Source organism: Corythoichthys intestinalis, chromosome 5, assembly GCF_030265065.1.
Source record: "Corythoichthys intestinalis isolate RoL2023-P3 chromosome 5, ASM3026506v1, whole genome shotgun sequence".
Taxonomy (NCBI): Eukaryota; Metazoa; Chordata; class Actinopteri; order Syngnathiformes; family Syngnathidae; genus Corythoichthys; species Corythoichthys intestinalis.
In genome coordinates, this window is record NC_080399.1 from 48,685,010 (window position 1) to 48,698,474 (window position 13,465).

A 13,465-nucleotide genomic window follows, 5' to 3' on the forward strand; every position below is an offset into this window, starting at 1 on the left:
TGATTTTGACAACGATCAGATCACATTTGATGGTGATTTTAAGCAGAAATGTGAGATTCAGATACTTTTTGATACCACTGCATATACAGTACATGCAAGATACAAATATGAATCAGAGCCATAGTTGCCTTTGCAGAGAAAAAAATATGTAAACTAAATAATCCATAATATTTTGGACTATCTAAAACCTTATTGTAAAGGGGCCCTGTAGACCCGCATGTGATATTAGTACTGTCCATTTGCAAGGCATGTATTGCACATGAAAAAGTTCTTGTGTCAGGAAAGCCTCATAGAAAGTGTTAAATCAGCTTAATTGAGAGTGTATGTGAAGGCCAATGCTCCACTGAATGGCTCGCTATTGACGCAGCGGGAGGAAACTTGTCTTCGAAAGACTTCACAGTGTCCCTTCTCCATTCTAATGCTAAAGCTCTGCTTACATAAACAGTGATTTTCCCTCCAAAATGTGGTGACTCAGAAATCATTGAAGTCTAGGAAATGGCTTGTTTTTGGAACATTTTAGGCTAACAGAACACTTCCATAAAATGAAACCATTTGCATTTATTTATCTTTTTTTTTATTAATCTTACAGTATTCTGTTACAGAGAGTCCAGTGGTCACTATGTGTAATGGTTGGAAGTAGCCTCTTAATTAGCAGCCCTTGACCTATGACTGTGGCTCCTGACCTCAGCATCTCTCTGGTCTGTTTATTGTCCTCTGGGGACACATCCTGATAATGACCCTTGAACCCTGCTGTCCTGTGGGTTCTTCACCAAAACAAATAAAGACACGTGTTTAAAGGTCAATTTCAGCCTAAGTGGCCAGTACAAATGATGTTGTATAGAAGTCATAGGTCTTGATTAATGGCAGCACTTGTTTGTGGAGCAAGTTTGGAATGATTAAAATCAGTGATCTATATTCTTCATGCATTTATTTCAACATTCCAGAGGCTGCTTTTACTAATTGCTTTGCATTCAACCAGAGAGGGGTTGCTACAAATATGGAAAACATGCTGCATGCCATATTATCACATTTGTCATTTTATTACACGGTTCGAGTATTTAATGTCCACATTTAATTGTCAAAATCGTTTTGCCACTTCTTTTATGTTTGGAATTGAATTTATCGCATCAAATATAGCTGTTTTTGATGGTGTTTGGTGTTCTTTTATTGGATTTTTTGTTCAGATGGATATAATTATATGTGTACTAAAGTTTGTTACTTTTACAGTTTTTCCAACTGGTTGGCCTTTTTTTGTTTGTTTTGTTTGCAGAGCAGACGTAGAATTTAGATTAATTTTTCTATTATTATTTATTGTTATTTAATTTATAGCATCATATACAGCTCTTTTATATGGCGTTTGGTGTTCCTTTATTAGATTTTTTGATCAGATGGATATTGTATGTACACTAAAGTTTGTTACTTTCAAAATTTTCTAACTGGTTGACATTTTTTTTTTTTTTTTTTTGCAGGGCAGACGTGGAATTTAAATGGATTAATTTTATGTTGCACACTGGGCTATTCCGTTAGAAATGTTTGGTAGCACACATGGGCCTTCGAAGTATTTTAATTTCGCTTCACGACGGGATATTAAGTTTTCAGATGTTTCGTTTATGGTATTAAATGGATTTATGTGCGTGTGTAAAAGTGGATTTGCAAACTCCTCCCACGCTGTCTGGTCTGAGACAAAAATATATTAATTAATGTATATAAAGTGAACGACCCTTTCCTCTTATTTAGTATGATTTAAACCGTCTATATATAAAAACGCACATAGACAATACCATGCTATTGAACAGATTTGACAAAAATCATTAACATTATTCATATTAACGGCACACGTGAAGCATTCAGTCTCATTTAAACTTTTTGTTGGATCAAAACGGCGTGACAAGAAACGGCACTGCCAAAACAAGCGCATTTTTGTTAGTTTTTTAATCAGGCCAATTTCGTCGAATATATTTCAATAATCCTTTCTCGGAAGCTTTGAAAATATTTTCGATATCAATACAGTGCGCTTTCAATACTGTTTGTGTCAGAATTCAGAAGTACAGTATATAAATTTTCGTAATTTAAAATATTTTAAATTACATTCAAAAATACGCTATTTGTCCTTTTTCATAGTTGAAAGCGTTTTTAAATCCATTCAGAGTTATCTTGCTTCTTCTTCTTCTTTTAATTTTTTTAAATCAATTATACTGAAAAAACGGTGCACACAACTTTTATTTCCTTTTTATTCACAGATTTGAAGATGAACATATTTCACTTAGAACATGCTACAAAAGTGAATTAAAATTACAAATAAAAAACTGTGGTTTCAAGATGAGCAGAGTTATTATGCTGGGGGGAGGGAGACTTGTGTGTGGATTGGTTGGTACGCGCAGGTTGTTGTTGTTGTCATCTTCATCCTGAAGACAAACGAGAAGAAAAAAAAGACCATCCCATCAACCTTTCAACCAAGACATTAAAAAATGAATATTTAAGAAACAAAGGAGACGGAAATCCGCGTGTTTAAATAACCACGATGTAAACAGGAAACATATGAAAAGACATGTTTTCGATGCTTTCAATAAACAAATACTGTGAATAAATAAATAAACCCATGACTTTCAGTCTCAGAAAAAAAAACAACGTTCATTTCAAGTCTTTTTATTTTATTTTTTTTAAGAAAAATATTGCATGTTTTACTGTCCCATTTTCAGGCTTCATCACGGAGGGATCTCAAGGCTTTTATCCCCACGGGGAACCGGGCCCAACTCTTTCTGTGTCAATTTTCACCCACTCCCCAATTCACATGAGCCTTTTCTCCCACCAAGCCCACAATGAAGGATTTGTCCTTGTTCTTTGTGCACCTCTCTGATATCTTTTTTTTTTTTTTTTTGCCCACTCCTTTTATTTTCTGCAGACAGCATGCAGCATATGCAAATACACACTCCTTTATTCGTGAGCCCCCCTCCACTGAATGAATGCAACCTTAAATGAGGCCACACTTGCACATATTTACAGAGGGGGCATGGAGACATGCACTTATTCCAATCACAGGCTTGACAGTTTCTCAGGAGTAATAAAATGCATACAAAAACATGAAGCACCACAAAGGATTTGAAAGATTTAAGTGAAGTGGACTTGTTGAGCTTTCTTGTAAAAAGTTTTACAAAAATATGTCATTTACCAAATTATCACATGAATTTCAACCATTTCATAAAGATTGCCACTGCTTTGGGAAAAGTGACATAATTGTATCCGTCATGTATAATACTTGTAATAAACACATCACTCCATTTATATCCGTGACAATGAAGACATTTAGCAAAAAAATGTAAATGCCATATTGTTGTAAAGAGCCTTATATTAAAAATGAATGTCTCCACTTGTGGCACGTTTTCATTTGATTCATTTCAAATTTATTGTAGTGGGGTGAATCTCATTTAAAACTTTGTCATAGTCCAAAAACATCGGGACCTGACAGCCCTAAATTATCCAATGTTGGTTCTTACATTTTGATTTAGCTGGTGTGTTTTTCTTCAATTTTCTATAACACGAAAATCCAAAGAAAAACGTCCATTACCTCTGACTGCAAGTGATTATTTTGGGAGAGTTCTTGATTGCAAAAAGAATGTGCACCATCTGTCAATTGGCGTATTTATAGTGCCTTAGCAGCTCACAATGCAGGGGTTTCACATGAATAGGCTTGGATGAATTATGACAAACATAAACTGCTTTCTTCAGACGATATAGCTAAAGAATGCAAGTGCAAGTTTAGTGTGTGTGCGTATGTGTGTCTTTAGCTGCTGAGCAGTGACAGTTCGGCCTTTTCACTAGCATTACTCTGCCTGCCGGCCTCTTCCCCATAGCAACCCCAGCAGAGGTCAAAGGCTATGTAACCCTCTACGCGCATGCATGTCGGGACCACCGCAGTCTCCACTCGTGAACTTGAACTTAACAACAGAAAAGAAGTGTTGCAGCAAACTGATAAGGGATCACGTCTGATCCAGAGCACGTCCGAAATTCGTCACGTTGAGACATCATCTCCTCCCGAGATGATTACAAAGCAGTATTAAAGGCACAGTCACCTAATTCTGGTCTCTTTTGGGACCGACACTCAGGGATTCTTCCTAATCCGTGCAAATGTCTCGCCATCCTCCTGTAAAATACTTAAAGCTGAGCTTTGTGCCAGATTACCCCAAGTTGCATTAAAAGAGCCTCGTGAGCCTTGCTTGACCCACATGGGAAAGAATCCAACACTCTCGGGTTTTGCCTGTGAGCTGAGCATGAAATAGTACGTGTTAAAACATTCATACGGTATGTGATCAAGAGGACCTTCGAGGAGTTCAGAAAAAATATACATTAGATCTACTGTGTTTGAAAGTATTGCACATAGCTTGCGGAGAAATCGAGACACTGATTGATGCCTTAAATCCTCTTTTAGGCCCAGATGGATCGTCTTGATTGAAAACATTTGTTGTTTTTAGAGATTAGACACAGACGCGTATGTTTAATCACCAGGCAACTCCATTTTTTTAGCATCCTCATGTGCGCTCCCAAAAAACAAAGAGAAACACAAAATTTTTGGGGGGAATGTATAAGCTTTCAGTAGATGGGCCACACCGTGGGTGTGGTGCACACATGCTGAAAGCAAGTGACGTTCATGTACACTTCGTGTCGTTTTGGATCCGTATTACCACCTCTGAGTACAGTATTGATTCCTATTTCATCTTGATATTAAGGGCTTTCCTCTCCACAATGAAATACAGAATGTATAATTTTACAGTGTGTCTTAATGTGGTTCATTATTCCTCATGATGAGTCACCTCCGTCATTGGTTCATGCGTATGTTTGTGCCTTGGTGTCATTTCAAATGTTTCCTAACCCAATTGCATGCTGATAAATCAAGATAAATCAAAGGTTTGAAGGCGACGTGCAATCAGATGGAGATTAGGGACGTGTGGTTGATTTCTAATTGCGTACCACCTCTGATAAAGGCCGACGATAGAATGACAAGGTGTAGGTCGGCAAGTGTGCGTGTGTGGCGTACGAATGTGTCAACTAATGCCACTGAATCCCAGAGAAAAACAGCATCGCATCTCCATGCCTTTCAGACATGCAGAGGGGGCTGAATAGACTAATGAACAGTCAGGTGGCATGGCAAAGCCCGCACCACACCCCTCCCCGACACACACATATCAAACACGCATCCACTTGCAAACACATTCAAACTCAGCGCTTCGGCCGACCTCGGTGCTCCGCACGACAGTCTAATGTCTCAGGCATCTGCTCATGTCTAGTCTGGAGGGCCTTTCCCACCCTGCCCCCCAGTCCGGACCCGCCGCAGCACCAGCTCTCACAATTGTGGGAAAGCTAGCTTTTTTAGAGGGAGGGGGGCAGGTGTGGCGGGGTGTCAGCAGCAGAGTGTGTGTGTGTGTGTATTGGGGGGGGGGGGCGCTAACAGCTATTGAGGGGGCAGAGAGCGGACTTGAATGATAATGTGAAAACGCACAACGCTGTTCATTAACACACAGGCGCGGCAGCTGCACATGTTGGCGGTGGACACACATGCTCACGTGTTCGTCCTCACTGCAGACACACCGCATCAGCTAACCAGTGGCCGTAATGTTAGCACAAGAGCTGCATCCAAAAATTCCACCTGGACCAAATAAGAACGCTCAATTCAGACATTGACAAAGAGGTATTCATTTATTAAAGTGTTCATTAACGCAGGTGCAGTGTATCACACTGGGAGCTGTGTCTAATATTCCGACTATCTCACGATGCTAAATGAAGAACTTTAAAAGCAGCTCCCGTTCGAATGCTTTACACTTAGACATCACTACAACCTGATGACACAATAATACCTACCGGTAACCAAATTGTTGAACGGATTCCATACTGACAGGGTCCTCAATACTAAGCATTATTACCTTTAGAAAAGCAGAAATGTTTGCATATAGCTTGCACTGTACAGAACTAGGCCACTAATACAGCTCATACTGTACTCACAAAGAGTGTGTGTGAGGAAGCAAAGACTTAATTTAGAAAGATCAAATGCTGCCTGTAAAAATGTGGGAGGCTTTTGGGGAAAGTTGAATGGCTGTGACCATAATCAATACTACAATAAAGTACAGTGCAAATTGTCATTGAACCAGCAAAAAACAAACCAAAATTGTTTCATACGTAATATCAAGACATCAGACCGAAATATCCCATTTTCAAATTTAGTACATTTAACATTTTTTCACAAATGTCGATGATTTGTCAATCCTCATGTGGGAATGTTACTATGATGTTTTTTTTCCACAAAATATTAAGTGTTGATTTTTTTAAATGATTATTTATGTTATTATGTTATTTCTTTGTTTCCTAAAAATAGTTTCAGACATATGCGTTTTCCACCCGACCAACTCCATATACATTTATACTTTGTAACCAGTCCATTTATCGCATGTGCCAGGTGGTTACAACATTGCGTCTACCATGCTGTTGTGCAAAGGAACACCCTGACAAGAGAGGATGTCAGCTTTCCTTCAACCGGTGCCAGCTCATTAATTTTGTTTGCTACCCAGCCCCCTGCCTATCACCATCATGCACCCTTACCCCCTCATCCCCCACTATCACCCACTAACTGCTAATTAGCAGGAGGAGAGGACAGATGAAAAAGGGAGACCATGTGTGTGACTGTATAGGAAATGGGAAACTCACCTCTTCTTCATTCATACTTGTATAATTCAGTCCTCAAACACACACACACACTAGCTATCCGTCCCGTACAGCTACTCCTAAACCCGCCGGTACCCTCCAAAAATGGATGATGCAACAACCAACCTTGTACGTCAGCCCAGCCATTTTAGCTATCGAGGCAGCATCTCTTAAGATGGCTCCTCCGAGCGCAGCCAGGATCGGCCAAGGTCTTTGTCTGCCTCCTGGCATGGGCACAGTGTCTGTCACTGGCAGTGCAGATGGCATCCCATCGCTTCTGGGTAAAGAGAGGAGAGGGTGGAGGAAGCGCGGTGACCCTGTCCTCTTTTTCTCTGAACAATGCTTCCACCATCTTTTCAAGACGAATTGAAACGCTGTAACGAGAACATCAACCAGGATTTAGAAAAAACAAGTGTGGGTTGAATTGTTGCTTATGACAAAAGCTACACTATGAGAACCAATGTATGTTCGGATGGGTGATTCAATGTTGCTGTAAACCGGGGCTTATATAATTCAGCTGCTCATCACATAAGCGAGAGTGCAGGACAGGATCATTTATGTGGTGGAGGCACAAAGGAAGACACAATGAAGCCTTGGAGCATCCCATAAATAAAGACACATAGAACAGGAAGAGACTGAACCACAGCCCTTTTCACGTATCCAATATCCTACAGTGAAACGAAGTAATTAGACAGCTCACTCCACTGCAATAGGTAGTTAACGCGCTGAATGCAAACTCATCTCACTCTTGTGCTCTTCAGGCTTCAGTGGCTCACATGGACATGGACTGCATCACACTCAAGAAGCAAGTTGAAAAGTTCAGCTCCTGTCTAGGAAGGTCCGGCCCCTCTCATTGAGTACTGCTACAATGTATCCCAAAGACTCTTAAGATTCGTTACAGCATTTAAACACAGATGCCAAGTGTTTTTTTAAACCCTGTTGTACGGAGGGTCCCACACCACTCCACGGCATTATCAGTAGTCCTGGAAACATTAATGCCGGCACAAAGCGCTCGTTTCCCCCTTTCTTTCTTCTGTCAACAAAGCGACCGAGATGTTTTACATTTAAATTCAATCAAAAGATTCACTTTGGCACATTATGACAAGCCGACACACCGATATAGTTCATTCAGTGTTCAGTCATCGGATATGAATATTTATAAAGCCTGCACCAAACAATGTGCCCATGGTGTGTTTGCTTATTTAACATCCAGTGCCATGATGTAGGAACCCATGCGCTGTAGTCGGGATCCAAACCGGTTTTAAACAAGCTATTCATAGCGCTGATTTGATCATTGGCTTGATGATATGTACCCTCAAAACAAACTTACGTGTGAAATCCAATTATACTGTACTCAAAGAATATAACATTACTATCCATACCACTGCAAATTTCAATATAATTTAAATTAATGCGATGTGGTCATTCAATGTGCCATATTTACATTTTCATTACATTCATATTGAAAGATAAGAAATGTTCTCGCTCTTTTCAATTCCAGTCCATTAATACTTCTCCACTTGACTCTCTTTATCATTGCAATGTACAGCATTAGTGATTTTTGACATGATGCTATAACGTTATAACAGTTTAAACAGTAATTACAAATATTGGACCCTACACTGTCCTTGATTTGTTTTTACTGCTGCAGAATCTTCCATTTACATGATGTACTTGTTGTGAGCATAGAAGCTGTACATAGAAGTTTACCTATATTGTCTTTGTGTAAATAGAATATATTTTTCCATCATGAGTACAGCATTATTTTTTTTTTTTTACGACACACATTTAGAATCAAAAAGAATTTCATTAAAAAATAATTCTTACTTTTGACTTTTTACAGAATCTTCTCTTTTCTTCTCTTTCTCTCGATGTGAATTACGGAAGTCATTCCTACATTCGGTTATCTAGCTTTATGACAGGTATTTAATACTCATACAGCTAGATAACCAAAGACAGAAACAGACTCCCTCAATGTCTGCTCCCTGCCTCCACTGGATGGCATTTAGCATCTATAAAGGAAATAAACAGGTGTTGGTGTAGTGTCATTGTAAGCAAACATCAATTTATAGCATTTTTCAAAAAAAAAATAATGAAACAAATAACAAAAGAAATGTTCAAATTACATTAATAAATATATATATTACATTTCAAATAGAGAACAAAAAACATAGGAATAACAATGCTATCAAAATGAGGCCACTATTGATAATATTGTATTTTCCATTATTTAGGAGGGAAAAAAAGCAAATATTTTAAGTATGTGTAAAGCGTCCACAGTTGTTAAAGGTAAAACCAATAATGGGCCAATACGCCATTGTCATTTTTACCACAATTAGCATCAAGTAAAAACATGTTAGATTTTTTTTTTTTTAATTATTACAAACGTTTGTTGTCCATATTTTCTGAATAAGGAAACACATTTGTATGTAATAAAATGTAAATATCCACGTGTATATGAGGCAATCTTTGACAATGAGACAATAATTGACGAGGCCAGGTATGGGACATATCTGAACGATGCTTTGGATATTCTCGCCTTTAAAATTGGACGATTGTAAATGTACGACGTCAAGGTTAGAATACTAAGGAACGAAAAAAAAAAAAAAAAAAAAGAAAGGCAGACAAACAGAAAGAAAAAAACGCTGAAAAATGAGCGATGACATTAAACGTCACATGACTGTGACTCCTTATGAACGCGCCTTTTACTGCATTTGACGTGGTTTTACTTCGTTTTGTCTCTTTGATGTGCTTTTTAAATACCTCTAAATGGTCACTTTTAATTCGACTTGTGTCATCTGCCTACTTTGACAACTATGTAGCCTCAATGAAATGTTGCAGGCCGAAATGTAGTATATTAATCGTGCTATAGCACTGTGTAAATGAAAGGTTTTTTCTATCTGACGGCGTTGTATAAAAATTTGTTCAAAGTGACAGCGTGCATCATTGGTTCCCTGAATGCAGCACGACGGTCACACACAAGGAGGGAAAACGTGATGTAGACGACAATATTCTCCTTTAAAAAGATATTCGCTTACCTATTTGCGGGGCAGGCAGTAAAGTCCTTCAGCAACATTCGTCTTGAATGTCCCACACGGGTGTTTGGTCTTATTCGGGGCCCAGAATGAGCATCTTCGACCCCTCCCGTCCTCGTTCATCAACCTACTGAACTGACTCTCCTCCGAGCCTTCGCGGTTTCTCTACTGTCAGTCAAGCCGCCACGGGGTGACGTCACAACCAACCCCTCCCGATTAACCAATCACAGAGTTCCAGGTCCTCAAAGAGTGTTAAGAGTGTTAGGATGATTCCAAGTCTAAAAGATATCGTTTTGTCGTGGGGATGCTGTGCCGATTTTTTTTATCCTGTCCACTCTTTCGGCGCGGCAGTTTTTGTACTAGTTTGTAAGCGTACAAAGTGCACTTTGAACCTTTCCAACTTTGAACCATTCCAAAAATTCTCGCGACGCAGGTTCCCTTTCAATTTTACCTCTAATGTCCACAATTTGCGTCAAAAACGTTTTTTGTTTTTGTGTTTTTTTTTTTTTTTTTTTTTTTTTACAAAAAAGTGGTAGAAAACCTGTCAAATTTTAAATTATGAAAATGCCTCTTATTCTACAGTTTCTTGACAAAATCACAAAATTAATGCATCAAAAAATTGGCAAAATCAGCCACCTTGCAATTTCAACGACCTATTCTAATGGCATTTTTTCAATGATTTTTCTTCGGCATGCTGCGCAACCCACGTTGTTTGATACACCGACTTCATTCAAACACCAAAACGACCAAAATTCTCGCGCTACGAAATAAGTCCCTTTTGTTTGACACATAAAAAAAGATACAGTTCGCCTATAAACGTGTTTTTTTTCGGGGTTTTTTTGGGGGGGGGGGGATGCTACTTGTCCTACAGTTTTGGCGAAAACACGTAATTTACTAATAAAAAAAAATCACAAAGCTAAGGGGAACAAAGATTGTATACAGTTTTTGCCAAAACGTACGGTCAGCCAAAACTTTCATATGGCGGAAAACACTCAGGTGACTTGAAGTTTCGCTCTGAGACCCCCAATTCGGCCAACTTTCAAAATTGTCAGATATGCATGTGTCATACATCATTGGAAAGCTTAAAATCTCAATTTTCAGGAGGAAGAAAAAAAACAGGTGGGCATTAACAAAAAAAATACAAATTTAAACAGCGAAACCCTATCTGGAGGTGAGAGCACACGAGAGCAGAATTAAAGACGCCATGATTTTACGAGATATTATCGCGTACTTACCTTGTTTTGATCCATAAACTCCATGTAGCCAGTATAACGGAGTGTGAAGACACAGCTGTGCATGGTCACAACTTGATTTTTGGGGGATTTTATGGGTGAAACATGGCAATATAACAAAGGGTTGCGATGCAGAAATTGCAGACATCAAGGAGTGATCGAGATGTTCTTTTACCCTTTAAAACGTTTTTTTTTTTTTCAGTTTTTTTTTCTGGATCAATTATTTATCATTTAAAATATTGAGGAAAATGCGACAGTAACAAAAAAAATACAATTAAGCGACAGTTATGAGGTAGATATCCGTGACTTTTTTACAGACCCCATTTTTTTCATTGTGACGTAATTTGTTTAAAAGTTTTTGTTTTGTTTTGTTTAAACGAAATATTAGACATCAATTAATGATTGTAAGCTAAAAATGACAGATATTTGAATATTAAATACAGTTAATTACCTTTGTTTTATGGCTGGGTTGAAACAAAAGCGGTTGCGCGACGTCGTTAAACGGGGGTTTCTAGAGTAAAACGGGCAAATTAAAAATAGTTCGGGGGCTTAATGCGCCATGAATCTGCTATGGCAGCATACAGACATATTGTTCTATCAAACACAACAGTTGTTTTGGCTTAAAATACAGCAGTTTCTTGTAAAGAGGAGTGCAAGAGCAGAAACTGCTTTTTCAGTCTTGTCTGTGTTTTCCGCCATATTAATTTCAAATGACCAAAATTTCCCATTCATTTCCAAAAACTTCCATTCAATCCTGCTGATTTGCAACACAGATGGTCAAAATTCTACATTGGCACAATATCTCTATTGGTGGTTGTTAATTTTGACCAAAAACGTTCCATATAAATAAAATTGATTTGATTTGTTTTGATTTAATGAAAGCCCATTGATATTTGAATCAGACCTCGATTCCATTGAAGCCCATGTACGTCAATGCCATTGATAGCCATGTACACCCATGTCCCCAAATATACAGGGAGTGACCCAAAAATGCCACCAAATCAACAGGAAGTGACCTGCGTCAACAGATAGTGACCTGGAAATGCCCCCATATCAACAGGAGTTGACCCAATCTGAACAGGAAGAGACCCAGAATACCTCAAAATAAACAAAAAGTGGCCCCGAAATCCCCCCAAATCAATACCCAGATAACAGACAGACAGACAGACAAGCCTGGAAAGCCGGAAAGTCCCTAAATCTCACCCAAAATTAACAAAAAGTGAACCTTAAGAACCCGAAAATAAATAAAGAAATTACCCATAGACAATAATTGTCACGCTATTCATCTAAAATGGGAGGACTGGCTGTGAATTGTCATCTTTCAGTGCCATAAATCTACAGTACGTGACCTATGGGAGAGAGAGCAAAGGATCCCTACGCAGTTTGAGGTTGGAGTAAAGAACACATAATCCTTTGGTTGTAATTTTGTTTATTAAAGTAAAAGTGAAATTGTAATGCCTTTAACAGCATTCAGCTAGAAAAAAAGTGTATTTGAGTTTAGTTCCAATATATATATATATACATATATACATATATATACATACATACATATACAGAAAAAGTATTTGATACACTGCCAATGATCAAATACTTGTTCTCCCCACTGTATATACATATACACATATATACATATATATACACACACACATATATATATACATTTATATACATACACACACACACATATATATATACATACACACACACACACATATATATATACATATATATATACACACACATACATATACATACATATACTTATATATTAGGGCTGTCAAACGATTAAAAATTTTAATCGAGTTAATTACAGCTTAAAAATTAATTAATCGTAATTAATCGCAATTTATCGCAATTCAAACCATCATAAAATATGCCATATTTTTCTGTGAATTATATATATATTCTGTAAAATAAATTGTTGGAATGGAAAGATAAGACACAAGATGGATATATACATTCAACATACGGTACATAAGGACTGTAGTGGGGATTTCACTCTACTGTTATTTAAATCTGTCTATGCTGTCCTCACTCCGAAGCGTCTACTTTTTCCAAAGCTAGACAGCTAGTGAACGACGCCTTAATAGTCAGACTTATTTTTTCATCTGATTTATTAATAAAATGGCCTCAAACCATTGTCCGCTTTAGACCGTCGTAAAACTACAAAAAAAAAGTACACAAGCATTGCATTAGCAACAACGTTAGCTTAGCACGCTATACAGGTTCACTAAACATAAACAAAAAGCGTCTCATACAAAAAATATAACATTTCGCTTACTAACATAAGATGTACATTATTTACAACAACTATACTTACGGACAAATCTTGTCCAAGGATCATATAAGCACAACATTACAACGTAGGCGTCAGCCCGAGACGTTGTGCAGCCCTATTGAACTGGCAAGAAAACAAACCATGTCGCAAAGCGCCCACAAGAGTTCGCTGTTAGACAGCACAAAAAGCCTTGCTGTAAAACTTACCAAAAGGCAGAATACTGTCTGAGT

At 38.0% G+C, this 13,465-nt stretch overlaps 1 long non-coding RNA gene across 1 annotated transcript; it reads right to left on the minus strand.

Annotated features, from left to right (window-relative positions):
• Positions 1 to 205: 205 nt before the first annotated feature.
• LOC130916331 (uncharacterized) lies at positions 206 to 9,876 on the minus strand. The gene is made up of 4 exons (XR_009063245.1): positions 9,729 to 9,876; positions 8,518 to 8,702; positions 6,817 to 7,064; positions 206 to 2,405 (listed from the first exon to the last, which is right to left on the minus strand). It is a non-coding gene; the product is annotated as an uncharacterized LOC130916331 (long non-coding RNA).
• Positions 9,877 to 13,465: the final 3,589 nt, after the last annotated feature.